The sequence below is a fragment of the Hyla sarda genome, chromosome 4, assembly GCF_029499605.1.
Source record: "Hyla sarda isolate aHylSar1 chromosome 4, aHylSar1.hap1, whole genome shotgun sequence".
In the NCBI taxonomy this organism is placed as follows: Eukaryota; Metazoa; Chordata; class Amphibia; order Anura; family Hylidae; genus Hyla; species Hyla sarda.
The window spans coordinates 25005506-25032471 of NC_079192.1; the positions used below are offsets into that span (position 1 = coordinate 25005506).

Genomic DNA, 26966 nt, shown 5'->3' on the forward strand with positions numbered 1-26966 from the left:
GCATGGGAGCAAAATTCTCGCCCTCATTAGCAAATATCTTTATGAGTTGGTGGGAAAAAGAGTTTTTGTTTTCTCATAACAATAGTTGTGGTCAGCATATTTTGTGGTATGGTCGGTATATAGACGACCTCCTGTTTATCGGGAGGTCGTCTATGCCGACTACACAGCACTTTGGTGAATATCTAAGTCATAATCCTTGCAATCTCAAATTTACATTACATAGTCACGAAAATGAAATACATTTTTTGGATTTAACATTAAGAGGTGATGTAATAAATGCCAAGATTGAGACCTCCACATACCGTAAGGAACTTTCAGCAAACTCCATATTACAGGCAGGGTCTTGTCATCCCCCCCACGTAATTAAAAATCGTCCAGTGGGGGAGATGATAAGGGCCAGACGTAATTGTTCCACTCCAGAGATCTTTGATCGTGAAGTGGACGATATATCGCAAAGATTAAGCCAGAGAGGATATCAAAAATGGTCATTAGAAAGAGCAAAAAATATTGCCAGTAAAAGAAATAGAAGCGAGCTAATATATGGAGATAATAAAAAACTTAAGCGACATATATCACAGAATCATAAAAAACCACTTATTTTTTCTACTAATTACAGCCAAAATTTTAGACAAATTTGCCAGATAGTAGAAAAATATCTGCCAATGGTAGCGAATGATAGTCATTACATAAAAATATTTGAAAATGGATATAAATGTATTTCGAAAAAAGCAAAAACCATTGGGCAGTATATTTCTCCCAGTCTTTATAGTTCAACAGAAAAGAAAAATTCTACCTGGTTAAAAGTGAAAGGAAATTATAAATGTGGACACCTGAAATGTATTTGTTGTACAATTATGAAAAACAGTAAAACTTTTTTCTCCACCACTACAAAAGAAACATTTAACATGTCTGGATACATAAATTGTAACACTAATAACGTGGTGTATCTAATGACATGTGAACTATGCCAAGTCCAATATGTTGGGTGTATCACGAATCCCCTGAAGGCGAGGATCAGAAAACACCTGTCTGATATTCCTCATTTCCAAACTAGACATTTATCCATGGTCAGCAGACATTGTGCAGAAAACCATGAGGGGGATTTCTCCGGTCTTAGCCTTCAGGGAATAGAACAAGTTGCCCACACAATTAGGGGTGGAAATATTAAACAAAAACTACTGGATAGGGAAGTTTATTGGATAATAACATTACAAACCAGGTACTCCCAAGGCCTGAATCAAAGACAAGATGTAATATTGCATTATTAAAATTATGACTCTTTATATATATTGCGAATCTAGTAGTTAAAATATCTAATATTTAGAATACACAGATAATTAAATTGAATTTATATCGCTTCATGCTCTCCATATAATATAATGAATATTATCTAATTATTTAGGATTAAATTATCGTTACCAACATGTGATCTTGTTCATATGAAGAAAATCCAGATAAATAATTTGCAACATTAATATATATGAGTCTGTTTCAGTATTTCGTATATTTCCATTCGTCTTACCACTTCTCTAATACATGGTGTTTGTCGTATAAAATTTAGCAAATTATTGTATTGTATATACTTGATAAATATTTTCATATGAAATTGCTATTTTTATAAGCTATATAGTGACCATTAAATATTGGTTCATGGCTAATTTACAGACACCATTATTTAATCCGCACATGAGAACTTTTTATAATTGTGAATCCCATTCAATATGGGTCTTTTTGTAATATTTGTAATTTTTAGCATGTGTTCACACAAACCATGCGTTTTTATCTTATATCACAATTGTACGGGGGATGAGCGAGTTAACTTCCAGCAACGGGTTAACCCTGAGGGTGATTGCACTCACCGGGTACACCCTTCCTGCTGGACAGAACCCCGCCTCTCTCCCTTATAAAAGAGATTCATTTATATTGTATTGTTGTATGACTAAGGCCGCAGATTGTGGCTGAAACGCGTCACCTACCTGTCATCATGTCGTGTTACTGCTGAATAAATTATTCCGTATTGCTTGGAACCTGCGCTGGACATCTCTTCATTCTTTATATTACTATACGAGTTGTGGTTCAGTCTCCTCCGAGACGCAGAAAGGGCGTACGAGTGAGCTGTGCCTAACACTTTGGACTTTGTTACATATGAGGTAATACACTAATATCTCAGATAGGCAGTTCAGGTTTTACGTTTCGATCTTTGCTGCAGCGGGACACTTGTGGTGACCTCGGATGGACGGTCTCTCGGAGATCGATCAGGACGGTTTTGCGGTGCAGCAGGAAGGGGAGATAAGAACAAGGCTTCCCACTCAGGCAGACTGACATGGGGGAGACGGAAGGCTTCAAGGAAGGCAGGCAAATCTTCCGGTCTCTTGAGCGTAGAGATATTGGATCCATACTTTGCAATCAGAGAGAAGGGGAAGCCCCATCTGTAAACAATTTTAGCATTTTGTAGCAGAGTCAGCAACGGTTTCAAGGAGGCTCTCAAACGGAGGGTCCGTAGAGAAAGATCTGGGTATATCTGTATAGGGGAACCATTATAGGAAAGGTTTTTAACCTGTCTAGCACCTCTCAGGATTGCCTCTTTCTGGAGAAAATGATGCACTCTGCAGACAACATCACAGGGCTTTTTCGGATCAGGATGTTTCGCTTTGAGAGCCCTGTGAGCACGATCCAGTTCTATGTTCGAATACGGCGGTTTCTTTAGTAGTTCATTAAAGAGACGTTGCAATGTATCTGGCAAGTTCTGAGGTAGAACTGTTTCCGGAAGGCCCTTGATCCTAAGATTATTGCGCCGATTCCTATTATCAAGATCGTCCAAGTGATCAATTGTGTGGATTTGCTGTAATGTCAATTTCTCTGTGGCTTCCTGTAGTTTCTGGAGGTGGATTGTAGTAGTAGAGCAAAAATCCTCCAGTCTCTGGACCTTCTTATGTAAGTTAGACACCTCAGCCTTAACGGGTTCCAGGTCACGGTTCCAAGCAAGTTTGAGATCGGTCGCCAGCGTTGCCAAGTCAGCTTTAGTGGGGATCAGGGTCAAGAGTGCTTGCAATTCAGGGTGTCCCTGCAATGTCGAGAGCGCCATCTCAGGAGTAAGTGGAAAGGTAGGAGGCGGCACATGTGACTGAAGCGTGGCAGCTATGGCTGGCATCTGCTGTCTAGAGGGTGCAGACCTATGAGGGGCATCCTCCGTTGGAGTATGAGAGTCCTCAGAGGATGAATGGTCACGGGAGCGGCGTTTATTATGTCTCACTTTCATCGGGGTCTTGAATAATTTTTTCTTTGCAGGGGGACTTTCACCCCAGTACTCAGGGGCGTCACTATCCACAGATGAGTCTTGAGAGTCTCTATCAGAGTTGGAGCCATCAGAGTACATTTCATTGGCCCAGTCAGTTGTGTCGCATGCCGGAGGGCCAGGAACCTTTTCTGGGAGCACAGGTAGCTGGGGTGGCACAGCCGCTACGCGTACAGGTGGTGTACGTAAAGTCCCTTGCGATTTATGTCGTTTCTCAACCAGCCTCCAATCGCCATCTTGTGACTGCTGGGCATTCCCGGAGTCCTGGCAGGTAGGTAATAAAGGTGTCATAGATGTAGGATTCGTATACTGGATCTCACGTGAAACGTGTTGGCCAGTGGCAGGAGACGGCAAGGATGGCGAGGGGCCAGCAGCCTGTGGATTCATTGCGGCAGGACCGGCAGCCATGGAGGAGGCTATTGTGTCGGGTGATGTATTATTGGGAGTTGGGGACTCAGGCTGCAAGCCCTGGCGAAATTCAGGTGCAGGAAGTACCTGATGTTCAGGTTGTGGCATCAAGCTGTGGTCAGGAGCCGGGGAGGCAGGTATTGCAGACTGCCCTACTGGTTTGTGATCAGTAGACTGTGAGGATCCCATCCCTGTCTGTGTCACATAGAGGTTGGTGGATATAGGCTGTATGGCAGGGCCTAGCTTCTTAGCGGGTTGATGCCCGGGCATTGGTGGTCTGACAGAGGCAGATAAGCACTCAGGTAGGGATGTGGAGGTAAGTGGGGAAGGAGTCTCTAAGTTAAGTGCAGTTCCGCACCAGTAGGTGACCGGGTGCTGGACGGCACAGGTCTGTGCCGGACGCTGCGGCGCAGCAGGAGATGGCAGCAGTGGAGGCCGTGAGGTAGCCGAGCACTGGTGCTGGAGGGAGGCGGCGGCACTTACTTCCAGTATCGCGCACGGCGCGTTGTCAAAGCCCGGAGCAGAGTCCTGTGTATTGTCGCCGGTCTCTCTCTGTCTGCAGGCCGTGTGAGCTGCACTGTCAGCGGGGTCACTTGATGCAGACGCCGCGTGGAGCGCCTGCTCACTCCTTCTCCCCGCCTCGCACTGCTGTTGTTGGGGAATGGCGTCTGAAGGCCGCACCACAGGCTGGTCGGTCCGATCGGATGGCTGAGATGCGAAATAGCGGGCGATACCGCTCAGAGGAGGAACAGTGGGTGCAGGCTGCTTCTTCTTCCGTTTGGCACGAGATCTACCACCCATAACCTTCAGATTAGCCCGTTTTCAGTCCAGTCCGGCGGGAGCTCTCACACCATGCTTCCTCTCTCTAGCGTGTCCAGCCACGCCCTGAATAAAACATTCTTAACATAAGTTAACCAATTAACATACATGTCCCTAATACAGGAGGAGGACCTGAAGGCACTGTTACCGAGCCCAAGCTAGAATGGGGCCTCACTTGCTCCTAGCCGTTAGCGCCTGCACAGGAGCACCATTTTGTGAGGCCCCCCAACCATCCTGGGAACCCATGTTCCCTTGCAGAATTTTCCATCGGGCTGGGACCGCTCCCAGCCCACCTCCACACTGTATCCCATCACCTCCATGCCATCCACTTGTACCTCCGGGTCTCTCTCCTGCCACTGCCACAATGGCGACAAGTGACTCCTCACCTGTGCCCGTTCCACCACAGACTAAGTGCCCGCTCCACCACCTCCCGAATCTCCAAGATCCACACCAAAAATATTCAGATGAACGCCATCATCATCCAAGAACTCCGAAGAGCTCCCCTCCAATTCTCTATGACGCACCACCAGGCCACCATTACGGGCCACGAATTTGCCCACCACCTATTTGAGTTTAATCCGTGCTCTATTAATGGCAACCACAGACCTGGTCTGCCTCCATTTCCTCCTGGCCACCATTTCAGACCACACGATGATCAGGCCTGGAAAGGACGACCACAATCGCATCAAGTCCAGCTTGATGTCCCGGGTCAGATCCCGGGATCTCCTCACACCCAAATCATTCCCTCCTAGGTGTATGACAAGGTCGTTGGGGGCTCTGTCCAAGTGTACAAAAAACTGAACCCTGGCCAACAATTCCGCATTCCGCTCTTCCCCAACCAGTGGACCTGACCTGCCGAACTCGTCAAGCCCAACTGCCGGCCCGCTGGACGAACACCAGCCCGCACCCCACCCCTCACCACATAGGAGTGGCCGATAATCCACACAAGTCCCGGGCCGCCACCTGAAAGACAAAAAACAATACCAAAATACAAACCGCACTCCCCCAACACACAACAATCACAGCAAATGAGGACGAACATACAACTGAAACCTCTCCGACTCCCACCTCCCAATCCGCCTAACGATCTCGGGTCCCAAGCCCCAACGAGACGCCTCGGTAGCCGCCCCAATGCGGAACGCATGCGAGCTATAATCCCGTGCCACACAACCCACCACCGCCAAACACTTCCGAAAAACCCCCACGAATTGAAAACGCAATAAAAAACTCCCGTCTGCGTGTACCAAGAAAGGACCCACAACCCCCACCCTCACCTCCAAAAAAGCCGCATAGCAAAAAACCGGACACATAGCCGAGCCCCGTAAGGCCGCCAAACGCACAGTAACCCCACGACCCTCCTGATCCGTTTTGGAACGGCGCAGCAAAGAACGCAAAACCCCACCTTCCAAACTAACATCCGAAATGCCCCAAAAAACGCCAAAACAAACGCCAATCAAAACAAACAACGCTCATAATCCGAAATACAAATCCCATCCAACGCCATCCCCAACCGACACAAAAGCGGAAAAGTCACCGGACGCCTCGAATCCCTGGACACCGCCCCCCTCCGAAACCCCCGCAGTGCCTAACGCACCAAAAACGACTTAGAGACGTCCGGCAAACCACGAACTTTGAACCAGAACGCAAAAGCCGACATCCGACGGCCAATCCCCGCCGGAGACACGTCCTCGCAAAACGGCCTACCAACATAATACAATAGGGCCGCCCATAAACGACAACTGTCCCAGTAGCTTCCGACCACCAGCGTCGATAAGAAGCCCAAGAAGCCTGGCTTACTGACCGACAGACTAAAGCGAGCGCCACCTCTAAACCAGATGCCACAGCCATTCCGGACACGGCCTCCGGCGCCAGTTCCCGGAAACGGTCCCACTGTAAGCGAGAGAGAGCGTCAGCCACCGAATTATCCACCCCCGGCACATGCAACGCCACCACCTGAGAATTAAGCTCTAGCACCCTCAACACTAATCGCCTCAGCAACGTGACCACTGGCGGAGAACTCGCCGTCTGGTTGTTGATAGCCAAAACCACCCCCAGGTTGTCACAATGGAAGCACACATTCCTATTGCGAAACAGCTCCCCCTATACAAACACCGCAACCACGATCGGGAACAATTCCAGGAATGCAAGGTTCCTAGTCAGCCCCGTCTCCCGTCATACCTCCACACACCACTGACCCTGAAGGTAAGCCCCAAACCCGCAGGCCCCAGACGCATCGGTATACAGATCCAGGTCAACGCTCGATACCGGCCTCCCCATCACCACAGAGCGCCCATTATACCGACCCAAAAAATCCTGCCACACCCTCAGGTCCTCACGCAACCCCACCGGCAACCGCACATAGTGATTAGGCCGAGAAACACCCACCGTGCCCGCCGCGTGACGTCTGCAAAAAACCCTCCCCATAGGCATGATCCGGCACGCAAAATTGAGACGCCCCAGCAAAGACTGGACCTCCCGCAGCTGCAGCTTCCGAACCCGACACGCCCTTGCCACATCCTCCCTCAGCTCGCCCAGCTTATCTTCTGGCAGCCGACACTCCATGGCCACAGTGTCGATCACTATGCCCAAAAACTACGTCATCGACGTAGACGGGCCCTCAGTCTTGTCAGGCGCCAACAGAACGCCAAACCAGCCCGACACCCTCTCCATTTCCTGTAGTAAAATAGCACACACCCTAGACCCCGCCGGGCCCAAAAACAGGAAGTCATCAAGGTAGTGCAAAACCGAATCCAAACCCGACTCTATCCGCACCACCCACTCCAAAAAGGAGCTAAACTGCTCAAAAAACGCACGTGAAACTGAGCAGCCCATGGGCAAACACATGTCTACAAAAAAAAAACCTCCAAAACAGCACCCCAATAACGCAAAACTGTCCGGGTGTACCGGCAACAGATGAAAAGCGGCCTCAATGTCCGTCTTGGCCAACAAGGCCCCCTGGCCGTACCTCCGGACCCACGCCAATGCCGCATCAAAAGAAGTATAAGTCACAGCACAGATAGCTGGGTCAATGCCATCATTCACCGACCCTCCAGAAGGATGTGAAAGGTGGTGAATCAGGCGGAACTTATTAGGCTCCTTTTTAGGAACCAAACCCAATGGGGAAACCCTCAAGCCCACCAACGGAGGCGAGTCAAAAGGACCAGCCATCCGACCCAAAAACACCTCTTTCATCAGTTTCTCCTCCACCAAATCTGGCCGGACAAGAGCCGAGACCAAATTCCTAACCTCCCCATTCCCATCCAGAACCCCCTCAAAGGGGATACGGAATCCGTCCGTAAACCCCGCCCTCAAAAATTCCGCCGCCGCCCTATTTGGGTACTTGGCGAGGAAAGGCTCCATCCTTGCCACCTGCACCGGGGTCGCCCCTCTTCGCATCAACCTCCCCCAATTTGGCTTTACCCCGCCGGAAACAGCGCGACAGCCCGTGGCCAACCACTCCGCACCCGGAGCATTCGTGCTTAAAACGGCACTCTGCTCCGAACTTGCAATTCCCTTCATTGAATTGCCAGCAAACACCCTTACCAGCCCCCCCGGACCACCCTGACCCCGGCCCTGCACCTCCGGCGCTGTCCCGAAAGGACTGCAGGCCGCCCCCACTGCGTGGAGCCGCCATAAGCCGCATCCACAGCCCTATGTCCTTATGGTCCCACCTCAAATCATGGCGCACCGCCATCCGCTGCCTAAACTGTTCGTCGTACCGAAGCCACGCCGAACCCCCATACACCCAATACGCCTCCCCAACAGCGTCCAAATAACAAAAGAGACCAGAGCAATGCTCCGGCGACTTTTCTCCCACAACGCTGCCCAAAATAGCGAACGCCTGAAGCCAGTTGGAGAAGGTCCGCGGTATCAGCCGATACCGCTGGCGCTCCTCCTCCTCAACCATCTCCATACGCTTCAACTCATCCGGCCTAACCCTGTCCAGATGAAATTTTTCAAGCAGGAGTAGCGAAAAAATATCCACATACTGTTACGCCGAGCGCTCCGGGTCCCCGCTCCTCCCCGGAGCGCTCGCTACACTCTCGCCACTGCAGCGCCCCGGTCAGATCCACTGACCCGGTGCGCTGCGATACCGCCTCCAGCCGGGATGCGATTCGCGATGCGGGTGGCGCCCGCTCGCGATGCGCACCCCGGCTCCCGTACCTGACTCGCTCTCCGTCGGTCCTGTCCCGGCGCGCGCGGCCCCGCTCCCTAGGGCGCGCGCGCGCCGAGTCTCTGCGATTTAAAGGGCCACCGCGCCGCTGATTGGCGCAGTGGTTCTAATCAGTGTGTTCACCTGAGCACTCCCTATGTATACCTCACTTCCCCTGCACTCCCTCGCCGGATCTTGTTGCCATTGTGCCAGTGAAAGCGTTTCCTTGTGTGTTCCTAGCCTGTGTTCCAGACCTCCTGCCGTTGCCCCTGACTACGATCCTTGCTGCCTGCCCCGACCTTCTGCTACGTCCGACCTTGCTTCTGTCTACTCCCTTGTACCGCGCCTATCTTCAGCAGTCAGAGAGGTTGAGCCGTTGCTAGTGGATACGACCTGGTCACTACCGCCGCAGCAAGACCATCCCGCTTTGCGGCGGGCTCTGGTGAACACCAGTAGTGACTTAGAACCGGCCCACTAGCACGGTCCACGCCAATCCCTCTCTGGCACAGAGGATCCACCTCCTGCCAGCCGGCATCGTGACAGTAGATCCGGCCATGGATCCCGCTGAAGTTCCTCTGCCAGTTGTCGCCGACCTCACCACGGTGGTCGCCCAGCAGTCACAACAGATAGCGCAACAAGGCCACCAGCTGTCTCAACTGACCGTGATGCTACAGCAGCTACTTCCACAGATTCAGCAATCATCTCCTCCGCCAGCTCCTGCACCTCCTCCGCAGCGAGTGGCCGCTTCAGGCCTACGACTATCCTTGCCGGATAAATTTGATGGGGACTCTAAATTTTGCCGTGGCTTTCTTTCACAATGTTCCCTGCACTTGGAGATGATGTCGGACCAGTTTCCTACTGAAAGGTCTAAGGTGGCTTTCGTAGTCAGCCTTCTGTCTGGAAAAGCTCTGTCATGGGCCACACCGCTCTGGGACCGCAATGACCCCGTCACTGCCTCTGTACACTCCTTCTTCTCAGAAATTCGAAGTGTCTTTGAGGAACCTGCCCGAGCCTCTTCTGCTGAGACTGCCCTGCTGAACCTGGTCCAGGGTAATTCTTCCGTTGGCGAGTACGCCGTACAATTCCGTACTCTTGCTTCAGAACTATCCTGGAATAATGAGGCCCTCTGCGCGACCTTTAAAAAAGGCCTATCCAGCAACATTAAAGATGTTCTGGCCGCACGAGAAATCCCTGCTAACCTACATGAACTCATTCATCTAGCCACTCGCATTGACATGCGTTTTTCCGAAAGGCGTCAGGAGCTCCGCCAGGATATGGACTTTGTTCGCACGAGGCATTTTTTCTCCCCGGCTCCTCTCTCCTCTGGTCCCCTGCAATCCGTTCCTGTGCCTCCCGCCGTGGAGGCTATGCAAGTTGACCGGTCTCGCCTGACACCTCAAGAGAGGACACGACGCCGCATGGAGAATCTCTGCCTGTACTGTGCCGGTACCGAACACTTCCTGAAGGATTGTCCTATCCGTCCTCCCCGCCTGGGAAGACGTACGCTGACTCCGCACGAGGGTGAGGCAGTCCTTGATGTCAACTCTGCTTCTCCACGTCTTACTGTGCCTGTGCGGATATCTGCCTCTACCTTCTCCTTCTCTACTATGGCCTTCTTGGATTCCGGATCTGCAGGAAATTTTATTTTGGCCTCTCTCATCAACAGGTTCAACATCCCAGTGACCAGTCTCGCCAGACCCCTCTACATCAATTGTGTTAACAATGAAAGATTGGACTGTACCATACGTTTCCGCACGGAGCCCCTCCTAATGTGCATCGGACCTCATCACGAAAAAATTGAGTTTTTGGTCCTCCCCAATTGCACTTCCGAAATTCTCCTTGGACTACCCTGGCTTCAACACCATTCCCCAACCCTGGATTGGTCCACAGGGGAGATCAAGAGCTGGGGTACCTCTTGTTTCAAGGACTGCCTTAAACCGGTTCCCAGTACTCCCTGCCGTGACCCTGTGGTTCCCCCTGTAACCGGTCTCCCTAAGGCCTATATGGACTTTGCTGATGTGTTTTGCAAAAAACAAGCTGAGACTCTACCTCCTCACAGGCCTTATGACTGTCCTATTGACCTCCTCCCGGGCACTACTCCACCCCGGGGCAGAATTTATCCTCTGTCCGCCCCAGAGACTCTTGCTATGTCTGAGTACATCCAGGAAAATTTAAAAAAGGGCTTTATCCGCAAATCCTCCTCTCCTGCCGGAGCTGGATTTTTCTTTGTGTCCAAAAAAGATGGCTCCCTACGTCCTTGCATTGACTACCGCGGTCTTAATAAAATCACGGTAAAGAACCGCTACCCTCTACCTCTTATCTCTGAACTCTTTGATCGCCTCCAAGGTGCCCACATCTTTACCAAACTGGACTTAAGAGGTGCTTATAATCTCATCCGCATCAGGGAGGGGGATGAATGGAAAACGGCATTTAACACCAGAGATGGACACTTTGAGTATCTGGTCATGCCCTTTGGCCTGTGCAACGCCCCTGACGTCTTCCAAGAGTTTGTTAATGAAATTTTTCGTGATCTCTTATATTCCTGTGTTGTTGTGTATCTGGACGATATTCTGATTTTTTCGGCCAACCTAGAAGAACACCGCCAGCATGTCCGCATGGTTCTTCAGAGACTTCGTGACAATCAACTATATGCCAAAATGGAGAAATGTCTGTTTGAATGTCAATCTCTTCCTTTCCTAGGATACTTGGTCTCTGGCCAGGGACTACAAATGGATCCAGACAAACTCTCTGTCGTCTTAGATTGGCCACGCCCCTCCGGACTCCGTGCTATCCAACGTTTTTTGGGGTTCGCCAATTATTACAGACAATTTATTCCACATTTTTCCACCATTGTGGCTCCTATCGTGGCTTTAACCAAAAAGAATGCCAATCCTAAGTCATGGCCTCCTCAAGCGGAAGACGCCTTTAAACGGCTCAAGTCTGCCTTTTCTTCTGCTCCCGTGCTCTCCAGACCTGACCCTTCTAAACCCTTCCTATTGGAGGTTGATGCCTCCTCAGTAGGAGCTGGAGCGGTTCTTCTACAAAAAAATTCTTCCGGGCATGCTGTTACCTGTGGGTTTTTTTCTAGGACCTTCTCTCCGGCGGAGAGGAACTACTCCATCGGGGATCGAGAGCTACTGGCCATTAAATTAGCACTTGAGGAATGGAGGCATCTGCTGGAGGGATCAAAATTTCCAGTTATCATTTACACCGATCACAAGAATCTCTCCTATCTCCAGTCTGCCCAACGGCTGAATCCTCGCCAGGCCAAGTGGTCTCTGTTCTTTGCCCGGTTTAATTTTGAAATTCACTTTCGCCCTGCCGATAAGAACATTAGGGCCGATGCTCTCTCTCGTTCCTCGGATGCCTCGGAAGTAGAGCTCTCTCCGCAACACATCATTCCTCCTGACTGCCTGATCTCCACTTCTCCAGCCTCCATCAGGCAAACTCCTCCAGGGAAGACCTTCGTCTCTCCACGCCAACGCCTCGGAATCCTCAAATGGGGTCACTCCTCCCATCTCGCAGGCCATGCGGGCATCAAGAAATCCGTGCAACTCATCTCTCGTTTCTATTGGTGGCCGACTCTGGAGACGGATGTTGTTGATTTCGTGCGGGCCTGCACTGTCTGTGCCCGGGATAAGACTCCTCGCCAGAAGCCCGCTGGTCTTCTTCATCCTCTGCCTGTCCCCGAACAGCCTTGGTCTCTGATTGGTATGGACTTTATTACAGACTTACCCCCATCCCGTGGCAACACTGTTGTTTGGGTGGTCGTTGATCGATTTTCCAAGATGGCACATTTTATTCCTCTTCCGGGTCTTCCTTCAGCGCCTCAGTTGGCAAAACAATTTTTTGTACACATTTTTCGTCTTCACGGGTTGCCCACGCAGATCGTCTCGGATAGAGGCGTCCAATTCGTGTCAAAATTCTGGAGGGCTCTCTGTAAACAACTCAAGATTAAATTAAACTTTTCTTCTGCTTATCATCCTCAATCCAATGGGCAAGTAGAAAGAATTAACCAGGTCCTGGGTGATTATTTACGGCATTTTGTTTCCTCCCGCCAGGATGACTGGGCAGATCTTCTACCATGGGCCGAATTCTCGTATAACTTCAGAGTCTCTGAATCTTCTTCCAAATCCCCATTTTTCGTGGTGTACGGCCGTCACCCTCTTCCCCCCCTCCCTACTCCCTTGCCCTCTGGTTTGCCCGCTGTGGATGAAATAACTCGTGATCTTTCCACCATATGGAAAGAGACCCAAAATTCTCTCTTACAGGCTTCATCTCGCATGAAGAAGTTTGCTGATAAGAAAAGAAGAGCTCCCCCCATTTTTTCTCCCGGAGACAAGGTATGGCTCTCCGCTAAATATGTCCACTTCCGTGTTCCCAGCTACAAATTGGGACCACGCTATCTTGGTCCTTTCAAAATTTTGTGCCAGATTAATCCTGTCTCTTACAAACTTCTTCTTCCTCCTTCTCTTCGTATTCCTAATGCCTTTCACGTTTCTCTTCTTAAACCTCTCATCATCAACCGTTTCTCTCCCAAACTTGTTTCTCCCACTCCTGTTTCCGGCTCTTCGGACATCTTCTCCGTAAAGGAGATACTGGCCTCCAAGAAGGTCAGAGGGAAAACCTTTTTTTTGGTCGATTGGGAGGGCTGTGGTCCTGAAGAGAGATCCTGGGAACCTGAGGACAATATCCTAGACAAAAGTCTGGTCCTCAGGTTCTCAGGCTCCAAGAAGAGGGGGAGACCCAAGGGGGGGGTACTGTTACGCCGAGCGCTCCGGGTCCCCGCTCCTCCCCGGAGCGCTCGCTACACTCTCGCCACTGCAGCGCCCCGGTCAGATCCACTGACCCGGTGCGCTGCGATACCGCCTCCAGCCGGGATGCGATTCGCGATGCGGGTGGCGCCCGCTCGCGATGCGCACCCCGGCTCCCGTACCTGACTCGCTCTCCGTCGGTCCTGTCCCGGCGCGCGCGGCCCCGCTCCCTAGGGCGCGCGCGCGCCGGGTCTCTGCGATTTAAAGGGCCACCGCGCCGCTGATTGGCGCAGTGGTTCTAATCAGTGTGTTCACCTGTGCACTCCCTATGTATACCTCACTTCCCCTGCACTCCCTCGCCGGATCTTGTTGCCATTGTGCCAGTGAAAGCGTTTCCTTGTGTGTTCCTAGCCTGTGTTCCAGACCTCCTGCCGTTGCCCCTGACTACGATCCTTGCTGCCTGCCCCGACCTTCTGCTACGTCCGACCTTGCTTCTGTCTACTCCCTTGTACCGCGCCTATCTTCAGCAGTCAGAGAGGTTGAGCCGTTGCTAGTGGATACGACCTGGTCACTACCGCCGCAGCAAGACCTTCCCGCTTTGCGGCGGGCTCTGGTGAACACCAGTAGTGACTTAGAACCGGCCCACTAGCACGGTCCACGCCAATCCCTCTCTGGCACAGAGGATCCACCTCCTGCCAGCCGGCATCGTGACACAAACTGCCGCTTCCAAATCCTTTCCCGCACCTCAGCCTTAAGGTGCGCGCCCAAGGGGCCCTCGAAACACACGTACACCTCCCCCGAGCAGAAGCAGCCAAACGAACCCCCCCACCGATCCCAACGCCCCCACCACCGGGGGTGAGCTCGCCCGAGCAACCCCAGGACCCCCGACTATATCCACCAGCCCCTTGGACAAAGACGCTGCGCCCCACACAGGTACCGGCGACCCACCCGCAGACAACCCGCTACTGCGCAGCAACGCTTGCAACCCATCTACGAAATATTGCAAACCCTCCAACCCCCCCCACACCCCCTGAACCCGCAGCAGTGGAGACAGTGGTGTACTCACCCGACCTCACCGGCTCTGGACCAGCGGCCGTAACTCCAGCTGCGGGACGGCTCCGGACATCACGGACTCGGCTCACATCGATGACAGGAGGCTGGACCCGAAGAACCCCCTCTGTGCGGAATGCAGCAACACCAGTCAAATCACCCCCAACAGCGGCATCATAGTAATATAGTAACATAGTTAGTACGATCGAAAAAAGACATATGTCCATCAAGTTCAACCAGGGAATTAAGGGGTAGGGGTGTGGCGCGATATTGGGGAAGGGATGGGATTTTATATTTCTTCATAAGCATTAATGTTATTTTGTTCCAGGAATGTATCTAATCCTGTTTTAAAGCTGTTAATTTTTCCTGCTGTGACCAGTTCCTGAGGTAGACTGTTCCATAAGTTCACAGTTCTCATGGTAAAGAAGGCGTGTCGCCCCTTGAGACTAAAGTTTTTCTTCTCCAGACGGAGGGAGTGCCCCCTCGTCCTTTGGGGGGTTTAACCTGGAACAGTTTTTCTCCATATTTTTTGTATGGGCCATTAATATTCTTATATACGTTTATCATATCCCCCCTTAAACGTCTCTTCTCAAGACTAAACAATTGTAACTCCTTTAATCGCTCCTCATAGCTAAGATGTTCCATGCCCCATATTAGTTTATTTGCGCGTCTCTGCACCCTTTTCAGCTCCACAGTGTCCCTTTTATGTACAGGCGACCAAAACTGAACAGCATATTCCAGGTGAGGCCGTACCAATGCTTTATAAAGGGGGAGTATTATGTCCCTGTCCCTTGAGTCCATGCCTCTTTTGATACATGACAATATCCTGCTGGCTTTGGAAGCAGCAGCCTGACACTGCATGCTATTCTGTAGTCTGTGATCTACAAGTACACCCAGATCCTTCTCTACCAGTGACTCTGCCAGTTTAATCCCCCCTAAGACATACGACGCATGCAGGTTATTAGTACCCAGATGCATAACTTTACATTTATCCACATTGAACCTCATTTGCCAAGTGTATGCCCAGACACTTAGTCTATCCAAGTCATCTTGTAACTTATGCACATCCTCTATATATACACAGCCCCCCCTCTATATACACATCCTCTATAGACTGTACCATGCTAAAAAGCTTGGTGTCATCTGCAAAGATAGAAACAGAGCTGTTAATACCATTCTCTATATCATTGATAAATAAATTATACAACAGCGGTCCCAGTACAGAACCTTGGGGTACACCACTAATAACCGTGAACCAATCAGAGTATGAATTATTGACCACCACTCTCTGGGTACGATCCATGAGCCAGTGTTCAATCCAGTTACAAACTAAAATTTCCAAACCCAAAGACCTTAACTTACCTGTCAGACGTCTATGAGGGACAACACAACTTATGGTAAGGATAGTAGGTACCAAAACCTTACAATGATATAGAGCTCTTGGTGATAAGAATTGAGTTTCAAGCACCACTTAGTTTAAACACCATTCGAGTTAGATTAAAACATAGCTTTTACTGATATTAGTAAAAAATGATAATAATGAGGGGTACACACATAAATTGGGGGCGTAAGGAAAAAAGGGGGTACAGGTGAAACCCTATTCTAAGCGTCCCTAATCAATTCTACTCCTAATATAAGTGTGGAAATAGAAAAAGAACAATATAGAGGGGGGTAGTACAATACAATCTTAAAATTGTGGTAGGTCTCTTTTACCTACGCGTTTCGCCCTCCTTAATGAAGGGGGGACTCATCAGGGATAAGAGAACCACAAAAACATAAATGATATGAATGGGTGTACCTGATAGGACATATACAATAAAGTAATCAATAATATGATAAAGAGTAGCAGAAATTAGCAGGCGTCTTAGAGAAGAAGTCTGTGTCAGTCTTAGTCAGAGATATGTCTTAGAAATATAGTGCAATTTACATAAAGGATGATGCAGATATAGTGAACATATATATCCAATATGTAATACAGATGCATTAATGATACACATCCACTATAGAAGTTGATGGCTTCAGAGGGTATTACACAAATAATAGCCTGTATTGTGCATACAAAAGGTAACAGCCGCACTGTTGATGAAAAAAAGAGAGAAAAAATCTCACTTAGAAAAAATATATTCATAAGTAGAAATTAATAATATTACTCATAAAGCGTTTAGAGGGCTTACCCAAAATTGGATATTGCACAACAGGCTGCCAGATATATTATTCATATAACCATATACATGACCACAGATTCCTACGGATGGCAATAATTAGATGGAAAATAAAAAAAATTAATGATGAACCCCCATTAGATGTCAAAAGAACACTGTGTTTACCAAGGATCTATGTACGGCTCACCTGGATAGTAGGCCAGAATGCAGTTAGATGTAAGGCACATCCAATATAAACAGATGTACGTAAGTCTAGAGTTCTAGATCACTAGATCAAGACAAGAACATGACATAACTACAATGTATAGTGAGCTTTTATAAACAATAAGCCAGTTAGATACAAACAAGCAACAATTCAAAAGAAAATCCTACCTGAGATATTTATGGTAGGAAGAACAACACCTGATGCTGGTGATAGAATTGTGCTCTATGGCGGTGTGGTATCCCGCACTATAAAGTAAAATCCAGCATGGATTTATTAAAACAAGAATACTGGTAAAAAGATGTATCAAGAAAAGAGGAAATATATATATTTGCAAACCTGATAGTGATGCCGTGTAGGTGAATATCGATGTGCCACGAGGACGCCGCATACTGTTTTGGTAGGCGCTCAGGTTTAAATACCCTGCCCGGATGTTGATAGGCAGTGTTATTTCCGGTCGTGTGGAACGCATATTGCGTTCCACATATACACACAAAAGAGGCGTAAAATAGCTAGACCGGAAATAGGCGCAAGTGGCCGAACCGGAAGTTGACGAATATCGTCACTTCCGGGGCCGTGGAGCGCAATATGCGTTCCACAGCCGTATATACTTCCGATACATAATGTTTGGAACGCAAAGCGTTCCACATTAGCAAAAATAGATCAAATCATTCTATATAAATGTAGAAAGTTGTTGGCTTAGATAGAGGCATCCTGGGAATACGGTAAGTATGCGATATACACAGTCAGGTGAAAAAGGGAGAAAGTATAAAAGGGGGACAAACTAATGGACAATATATCAAAATATCAAAAAGAATAAGCCACAAAGAGCCTGCATTACTGTAAGATAAACCAGATATGTTAGAGCGAGAAAGTTATCAGATACTTGTCGTGATAGACCTGGAGTAAGTAAAATAAAATAAAATAAAATAAAATAAGGCTGTTCAAATGAATGAGGTGAATGATAGACAATCATTGAGTCCAGAAGGTGTAACTGTATGGAGGCGATAGATCCATCTAGCCTCCGTTTGTAACAGTAATTTGTCCACGTCACCTCCTCTAGTATCTAGTTTAACGGTTTCTATCATCTGAAATTGAATTTGGAGGGGGGTACTGGCATGAAACCTATGCATATGATTCGCCAAGGTTTTGTCGCGTTTATTTTTAATATCCCCCACTTGTTCAAGGATGCGCCTCCTAAATTCCCTATGTGTATGTCTATGAGGGACAGTATCAAATGCTTTAGCAAAATCCAGAAACACTATATCCACAGCCATTCCTCTGTCAAGGCTTCTACTCACCTCTTCATAAAAGCAAATTAGATTGGTTTGACAACTTCTATCCTTAGTAAACCCATGCTGGTTATCACTTATAATACAATTATCCCCTATGTATTCCTGTATGTAATCCCTTATAAGTCCTTCAAACAATTTACCCACAATGCACATTAAACTTACCGGTCTATAGTTTCCTGGGGAAGACCTAGAGCCCTTTTTGAAGATTGGCACCACATTCGCCTTGCGCCAGTCCCTTGGCACAATACCAGACACCAGTGAATCTTTAAATATCATGAACAGGGGTACAGATATTACTGAACTTACCTCTCTAAGAACTCTTGGGTGTAGTACATCTGGCCCTGGAGATTTGCTTACATTTATATTACTTAACTTACCTTGTACCATCTCTAAATTAAGCCAGTTCAGTACATTACATGATGTGTTACCAGCACTGACCTGTACATGATGTGTTACCAGCACTGACCTGGCCAATGTCAGCTCCTTTTTCCATAGTGTATACAGAACTAAAGAACCCATTCAGTAGCTCCGCTTTCTCTTGATCGCCTGTGACAACCTCCCCATTATCATTATTAAGGGGTCCTACATGCTCTGTCCTTGTTTTTTTTGCATTTATATATCTAAAAAAATATTTAGGATTAGTTTTGCTTTCTTTGGCCACCTGTCTCTCGTTTTGAATTTTTGCTGTTTTTATTACATTTTTACAGATTTTATTAAGCTCTTTGTACTGTTTAAATGTTATAGCTGACCCATCAGATTTGTATATTTTGAAGGCTATTTTTTTGTTGTTTATTGCTCTTTTAACATCATTTGTCAGCCATGTAGGATTTAGTTTTAATCGTTTATAGTTGTTCCCCTTTGGTATATATTTAGCTGTATAGTTATTTAGAGTTGATTTAAAGATGTCCCATTTACCTTCTGTATCAGTATTTGAGAACACCTCCCCCCAGTCTATGTCCTGTAGTGCAGCTCTCAGCCCAGGGAAATTTGCCTTTTTAAAGTTATATGTTTTTGCCTTCCCCGCCTGTCTTTGTTTTCTACATTTTAAGTAAAAAGTAACTATATTGTGGTCGCTATTACCAAGGTTTTCCCGCACAGTTACATTACCAACCAGCTCTGCGTTGTTGGAAATGATCAGATCCAACAAGGCATCACTTCTTGTTGGGTCCTCCACAAACTGGCCCATAAAATTATCATGCAATAAATTTAGGAATTTTCTCCCCTTTGTAGTTTTAGCCAACCCCGGACCCCAATCTATGTCTGGATAGTTAAAATCTCCCATTATTACCACTGTACCTGCCCGGGCGGCCCTCTCTATTTGTTTATACAGTCAACCTTCTATCTCTTCAGTGATATTAGGGGGTCTGTAGATTACCCCAAATATTATTTTTTCAGTATTTCCCTCCTTTTGTAATTCTACCCACAATGATTCCACATCCTCAGAATCATCACACACTATGGCATCGTTCACACTGACTTTCATACCACTTCTTACATACAGACAGACTCCACCACCTTTTCTGTTCATTCTATCCTTGCGAAACAATGTAAACCCTGCAGATTAACAGCCCAGTCATGCGAGGAGTCCAGCCATGTCTCAGTGACCCCAACTATATCAATATGTTCCTCCAGTATCAAGGCCTCAAACTCCCCCATTTTATTTGCTAGGCTTCTGGCATTTGTGAACATACACTTTACATTTCCATCCTTTATGTTATTGGGGTTAATGGGATTCAAGGGTGTAAGTTTTATTTTCCTATGAAGCCTATTCCTATTAACTATTCTAACCCCTCCCTCCGCTCCACCCCCAGGTACATTTATAATTCCCACCTCTCTATCTACACTATCTTCCCCCTCTTTGCTGTAGGTTCCCTCCCCCCAAGTCCCTAGTTTAAACACTCCTCCACCCTTCTAGCCATCTTCTCCCCAAGCAAAGCTGCACCCTCCCCATTGAGGTGTAGCCCGTCCCTACGGTAGAGCTGGTAACCGACAGCAAAGTCAGCTCAGTTCTCCATGAACCCAAACCCTTCCTTCCTACACCAGCTTCTGAGCCACTTGTTTACCTCCCTGATCTCCCGCTGCCTCTCTGGTGTGGCTCGTGGTACTGGTAGTATTTCAGAAAATACTACCTTGGAGGTCCTTGCCTTAAGCTTGCCGCCTAAGTCCCTGGAATCATTTTTAAGGACACTCCACCTACCTCTGACTTTGTCATTGGTGCCAATATGTACCATGACTGCTGGGTCCTCTCCAGCCCCGACCAGCAACCTGTCAACCCGATCCGCGATGTGCTAACCTCCGTGCCTGCGACCCCGAGGGGAAGCAGGGGATTGGCCAACGGGTCCAGGGCAACAGCAGAACCATCAGCCAGCAGCAGCTCATCACCGCTGGCATCGCTAGGGGCGGGGCTAATTTCATTTCCACCGTACACTGCAGCTCCCCCTGCAGCAGCAGCAGCCTGCGACAATCTAGTATGCCGCCTGCCCCCTCTAGTGGAGGAGGCCGCAGGTGCAGCATGAATCAAGGCCTGGGTGACTGCCAGGCCCGCAGGTGAAAGGCGCTCCGGAGGGCGAGAGCGCCGGCCGCTGGACAGGGCCCGGACTCCCCCACCGACTGCGCCGCGAATCCCGGAAACTGCTCCACGAACCACTGGGGCCCACGGAGCAGCGCCTCCTCCCTCACTCGCCTCAAGATCGCGTCCATGTCCTCCATCAGGTAGGGAGCTCTTCTCACGTTCCTCCTCGTGTCCCGACTGGCCCTAACTTCCTGCCTACCTACTTATGACCCCTGTACCTAGCTCCTCCCTTTCCTCCTTGAACCTCCCGCTCTAACCCATTAACCCTTTCCTCGCTGCCTAATCCCCCTGTCATGTGCCCCTCCAGTCCACTGCTTTCCCTTCCAGGGCATTCTGTTCTCCTCCACACTGGTCCCTGTGGTCCGGTCAGATGGTTCTGAACTGGGGCTGAACGGTTGCTTGAGGGATTTAGTGGCAGATTTTTTTGGGACTTCAGTTGTTGGATGACCTCTCTCTTCAGTGGCTGCTGATATTCGTAGTGCAGAATTTACAGGTGTTACGTAAAAGGGGTACTCCGGGGGAAAACATTTTTTTTTTTTTTTTATATCAACTGGTGCCAGAAAGTTAAACAGATTTGTAAATTACTTCTTAAAAATCTTAATCCTTACAGTACTTATCAGCTGCCGTATGCTATAGAGGAAGTTGTATAGTTCTTTTAGGTCTGACTACAGTGCTCTCTGTGAGTAGAAGCAAATCTTCATAGTAAACTTCTCCTACTCCGGACAGTTCCTGACATGGACAGAGGTGTCAGCAGACTGTGGTCAGACTGGAAAGAAATCCAAAAAGAAAATAACTTCCTCTGTAGATTACAGCAGCTGATAAGTATTGGAAGGATTAAGATTTTTAAATAGAAATAATTTACAAATCTGGCAAATTTCCTCAACCTCAAGGTTAGTGTTTAACCACTTAAGGACTTAGGGCGTATGGATACGCTTTGACGTCCTGGTACTTAAGGACCCAGGGCGTATCCATACGCCCGTGGGAATTTCAGTCCCCGCCGCGCGCTGGACGGGGACCGGGCCGGGGTGACTGCTGATATGAATCAGCAGGCACCCCGCACAAATGCCCAGGGGGGTCATCAGACCCCCCCCCCCCCCATCGGTGATCGGCGCAAATCGCAAGTGAATTCACACTTGCGATTTGCGCCGATTCCGGGTAATACGGTTCTATTGTGACCCGGTGACCCGAAATAGAAGGGAGATCGCGGTTGTCTAAGACACCCACGATCCCCCTGTAGGAATAGGAGTGAGGTGGCAGGGTTGCCACCCCTCCTATCCCTGCTATTGGTCTGCTATTGATCGTCAGAGGGGACGACCAATAGCAGACCGGGGGCGGGGGGGTTAACTTTCACTTTCCCCGTCTTGTCCACCCACAATAGGCGGGGCAGAACGGGGAACCAAAGGGGACCCGTCACGTGCTTCTGAAGAGGACGGCTTCCGGGATCCTATGGAAGCCGGTAAGTTGATCTGGAGGGCTACAGTCTGAGACTGTGGTCTCTAACTGTAGCCCTCCAGATGTTGCAAAACTACAACTCCCAGCATGCCCAGACAGCTGTTTGGGCATGCTGGAATATGTAGTTTTGCAACAGCTGGAGGGCTGCAGTTTGAGGCCACTATACAGTGGTCTCTAAACTATATCCCTCCAGATCTTGCAAAACTACAACTCCTAGTATGCCCACATAGCTGTTTGTTGTCTGGGCATGCTGGGAGTTGTAGTTTTGCAACATCTGGAGGTCCACAGTTTGGAGATCAATGTGCAGTGGTCTAAAAACTGTAGCTCTCCAGATGTTGCAAAACTGCAATTCCCAGCATGCCCAGAAAGCAAACAGCTGTCTCGGCATGCTGGGAATTGTAGTTGGGTATCTCCAGCTGTTGCATAACTACATCTCCCAGCATGTCCTTCGGTGATTAGTACATGCTGGGAGTTGTAGTTTTGCAACAGCTGGAGGCACACTGGTTGGAAAATACTGAGTTAGGTAACAGAACCTAACTGAAGGTTTTCCAACCAGTGTGCCTCCAGCTGTTGCAAAAGTACAACTCCCAGCATGCACGGTCTGTCAGTACATGCTGGGAGTTGTAGTTTTGAAACAGCTGGAGGTTTTCCCACCCCATGTGAATGTACAGGGTACATTCACACGGACAGGTTTACAGTAAATTTCCTACTTCAAATTTTTCGCCGCAGCGCAAACTCCTAGCGGGAAATTCACCGTAACACGCCAGTGTGAATGTACCCTAAAAACACTACACTACACTTGCACATAATAAAGGGTAAAACACTGCATATACACCCCCTTACACTGTCCCCCCCCCCCCCCCCCAATAAAAAATTTAAAACGTCTTGTACGGCAGGGTTTCCAAAATGGAGCCTCCAGCTGTTGCAAAAAAACAGCTCCCAGCATTTCTGGACAGCCACTGACTGTCCAGGCATGCTGGGAGTTTAGCAACAGCTGGAGGCACCCTGTTTGGGAATCACTGGCGTAGAATACCTCTATGTCCACCCCTGTGCAATCCCTAATTTAGTCCTCAAATGCGCATGGCGCTCTCTCACTTCGGAGCCCTGTCGTATTTCAAGGAAACAGTTTAGGGCCACATATGGGGTATCTCCGTACTCGGGAGAAATTGCACTACAAATTTTGGGGGTCTTTTTTTCCTTTTACCGCTTGTGAAAAGGAAAAGTTGGGGCTACACCAGCCTGTTAGTGTAAAAAAATACAAATGTTTACACTAACATGTTGGTGTTGCCCCATACTTTTTATTTCCACAAGCGGTAAAAGGAAAAAAAGATCCCCAAAATTTGTAAGGCAATTTCTCCTCAGTACGGAAATACCCCAGATGTGAGCGTAAAATGCTCTGCGGGCGCACAACAAGGCTCAGGAGTGAGAGCGCACCATGTACATTTGAGGCCTAAATTCGTGATTTGCACAGGGGTGGCTGATTGTACAGCGGTTCTGACAAACGCAAAAAAAAAAAAATACCCATATGTGACCCCATTTTGGAAACTACACCCCTCACCGAACGTGACAAGGGGTATAATGAGATTGAACACCCCACAGGTGTTTGATGAATTTTCATTAAAGTTGGAAGGGAAAATGAAAAAAAAAATATTTTTTCACTAAAATGCTGGTGTTACCCTAAATTTTTCATTTTCACAAGGGAAAATAGGAAAAAAGCTTCCCCCCAAATTTGTAACCCCATCTCTTCTGAGTAAGAACATACCCCATATGTGAATTTAAAGTGCTCTGCGGGTGAACTACAATGCTCCGAAGAGAAGGAGCGCCATTGGGATTTTGTAGAGAAAATTTGTCCGGAATTGAAGGCCACATGTGTTTACAAAGCCCCCATAGTGCCAGAACAATGGACCCCCGACATATGTGACCCCATTTTGGAAACTACACCCCTCACGTAATGTAATAAGGGGTACATTGAGAATTTACCCCCACAGGTGTCTGACACATTTTTGGAACAGTGGTCCGTAAAAATGAAAAATAAAATTTTTCATTTGCACAGCCCACTGTTCCAAAGATCTGTGGGGTGTAAATACTCACTGCACCAATTATTAAATTCTGTGAGGGGTGTAGTTTCCAAAATGGGGTCACATGTGGTGGGGTCCACTGTTCTGGTACCACGGGGGGCATTGTAAACTCACATGGCCCTGACCATTCCAAACTAATTCTCTTTCCAAAAGCTCAATGGCGCTCCTCCTCTTCTGAGCATTGTAGTTCGCCAGAACTTTCACAGAAAGAAAGCCGTTCACTGCGGCATCTTGGTCATTAGATCGGTCAGCCTGGTCCCAGCCGGAGTGGTTGTGGTGCAAAACTGTGCAGCTAGGAAAAAACCACCAGTAAGTGCCGGCTGCATTCACCAGTACAGAAAGCCATATATGCCAGCGGAAAGCCGCCACATAAATGCTGCACGTGCTGTATGCCGCAACTATGCAAATATATCTAGCACAGCCTGCAGCCTGTTCACACCTATTGTGAAAACATTCATTTCAGCTGGGATTACACTTGGCGTGTTTGTCATAAAAAAAAAAACCATGCTCGCTGCGGGCACATGTTAGGTTGGAATCAATAGGGTAATATGAAACACCAGACACTAATGGGGGTTTCTTCATCCTTTTATGGTGTTTTTAGGCTATCAAATCTGTGGGATGCCGAGAGCATGTTTATTTTTTTTTGGGGGGGGGGGGGGTATTTTCTCACTATTTTTTTTTTATAGAAATCCTTCTGTCAAATGATGAAAGAATCACATGACTTGTAATGAGAAAAGCCAGAGGGAAAAAAACACCAAAGAAAAAACACTTCCTATAATAATAATAATAATAATGATGATGATGATGATGATGATGATGATGATGATGATGATGATGATAATAATAATACACATTGGGACAGATGTATGAAAACCTGTGCAGAGGTCAAGTGGACCAGTTGCCCATAGCAACCAATCAGATCGCTTCTTTCACTTTTCAGAGGCCTTTTTAAAAATGAAAGAAACTACCTGATTGGTTGCTATGGGCAACTGGTCCACTTTCCCTCTTCCCTGGTTTTGATAAATCTCTAAGACCCCCCCCCCCCCCCCCCCCCCAGTGCTTTTAGCAAAAATAACACAAAGATAGCTGAGAAAAGACAAGAGGGGGAAGATTTTGATGTTTGTTTTTTTTTGCAAAAAAAAAACAAAACATCAAACAAGAATTGTGTTTGTTCCTAGGCTTAGGCTGTGATTAAAAACAACATATAAATGGTGTTTTTCAAAGCCCACATTGCCTTTATTTTTGGTGCCTTTTTCCCCCCTTTCGACAGATGTCTGTCCAGCTATTGCAAAGCTACAACTCCCAGCATGCCCTGACAGCCGAAGGCTGAGAGTTGTAGTTTTGCAACAGGCGGGCAGCCACAGGGATCGGTGTTGCAGTATGTCAATCTAGGGCCATGGTGTCTGATCTTGAACTGGCAGCAGGAGCCACGACCACTTTAAATCAATGGCTGCTGGGACGTCTGACTAGAGACATCCTTCACTCCAGACCGCAACGTCAGGGACGTCACTCGTCAGACGTCCCGGCGGCCAGCGCTGCTCATTGAGCCTACCGGAGTAGTATTGATCTATGTAAGAAACCTATGGGCCCAGGCTGTTGGGGCCAACAAATGATATTACTTATACAGAATGTCTGGTTAGGAGAAACAAATATAACGCACCCACAGGGAGTGGCGCCATTTTAATAAAAATTGTCAAAAACCTTAGATAACAGTCATACAGAATATATTAGAAAGCTTTTTTTATTTTCAGCCAATCAGAGGAGCAGCACTACTGAAATAGAACTCCTAGGAGGTAACAGCGTGTCACACATGTGATGTCATAACCATTGTCCACCAAAGAGCAGCAATGAGCAGAAATAACACGGCTCCTGTTCATTCTCCATCAGTGAGGGGCCGGTGCTGGACACTGTGTAGGACGCGGGAATGCAAAGTCATACACATGACTGTGACTGGTAAGTGTTACATTGTTGTGTCCAAAAGGTCTTTAGTGCAGTTCCATGTGTATTTCTATGATAACATGTAATAATCTATCTTTTTTTTCTTATCTTAGATGCACTATCTCCAGGACATGGAGTAGCATTTCCGGACCTACAGCAAGACGTTGGATGAAGGCATAGCCCCAGAAATAACACTGGTCCTGTTCATCAGTGAGGGGCCGGTGCTGGACACTGTGTAGGGACGCGGGAATGCAAAGTCATGCACATGACTGTGACTGGTAAGTGTTACATTGTTTTGTCCAAAAGGTCTTTAGTGCAGTTCCATGTGTATTTCTATGATAAACATGTAAATAACCTATCTTTTTTGTCCCCTATCTTAGATGCACTATTTCCAGGACATGGAGTAGCATTTCGGGACCTACAGCAAGACGTTGGATGAAGGCACAGGCCTAGGAATCATGCACATACACAGAAACATTTGCCCAAATTCTAGAGGTACCTCCTTTGTATGCCCAGAGAAGGGCCATACAGTAGCCATGGATTCCCCTAAGGTTTCCTCCCCTCTGGAGGTTTTTCCTGTCCTGAGTATAGTTACTGTCCGCTCTTTGTGAGTGATGGGAGGTTACAAAAATCCCCTACACAAACATTTTAATAAATAATAAATAAAGTTCCCCTTTTTTTAAACTGTTCTTTGACTTGTTCGACTCATTTATTTATTTCTGTGTGTGAAAATAGAGTTAGCAAAACATGATGACCAAAGCTGCTCTCCTGCACGATCTGCATAATGC

At 48.0% G+C, this 26966-nt stretch overlaps 2 long non-coding RNA genes across 2 annotated transcripts in view; both read left to right on the forward strand.

The window, feature by feature from the left end:
* Positions 1-26865, forward strand: part of LOC130367646 (uncharacterized) — a 44717-nt gene extending 17852 nt beyond the window's left edge. The window contains exon 4 of the long non-coding RNA XR_008892130.1: positions 26800-26865. This is a non-coding gene — a long non-coding RNA (uncharacterized LOC130367646). The remainder of the gene's footprint in view (positions 1-26799) is intronic.
* LOC130367652 (uncharacterized) lies at positions 26080-26678 on the forward strand. Its single transcript, XR_008892136.1, has 3 exons — positions 26080-26193; positions 26292-26456; positions 26559-26678. It is a non-coding gene; the product is annotated as an uncharacterized LOC130367652 (long non-coding RNA).
* Positions 26866-26966: the final 101 nt, after the last annotated feature.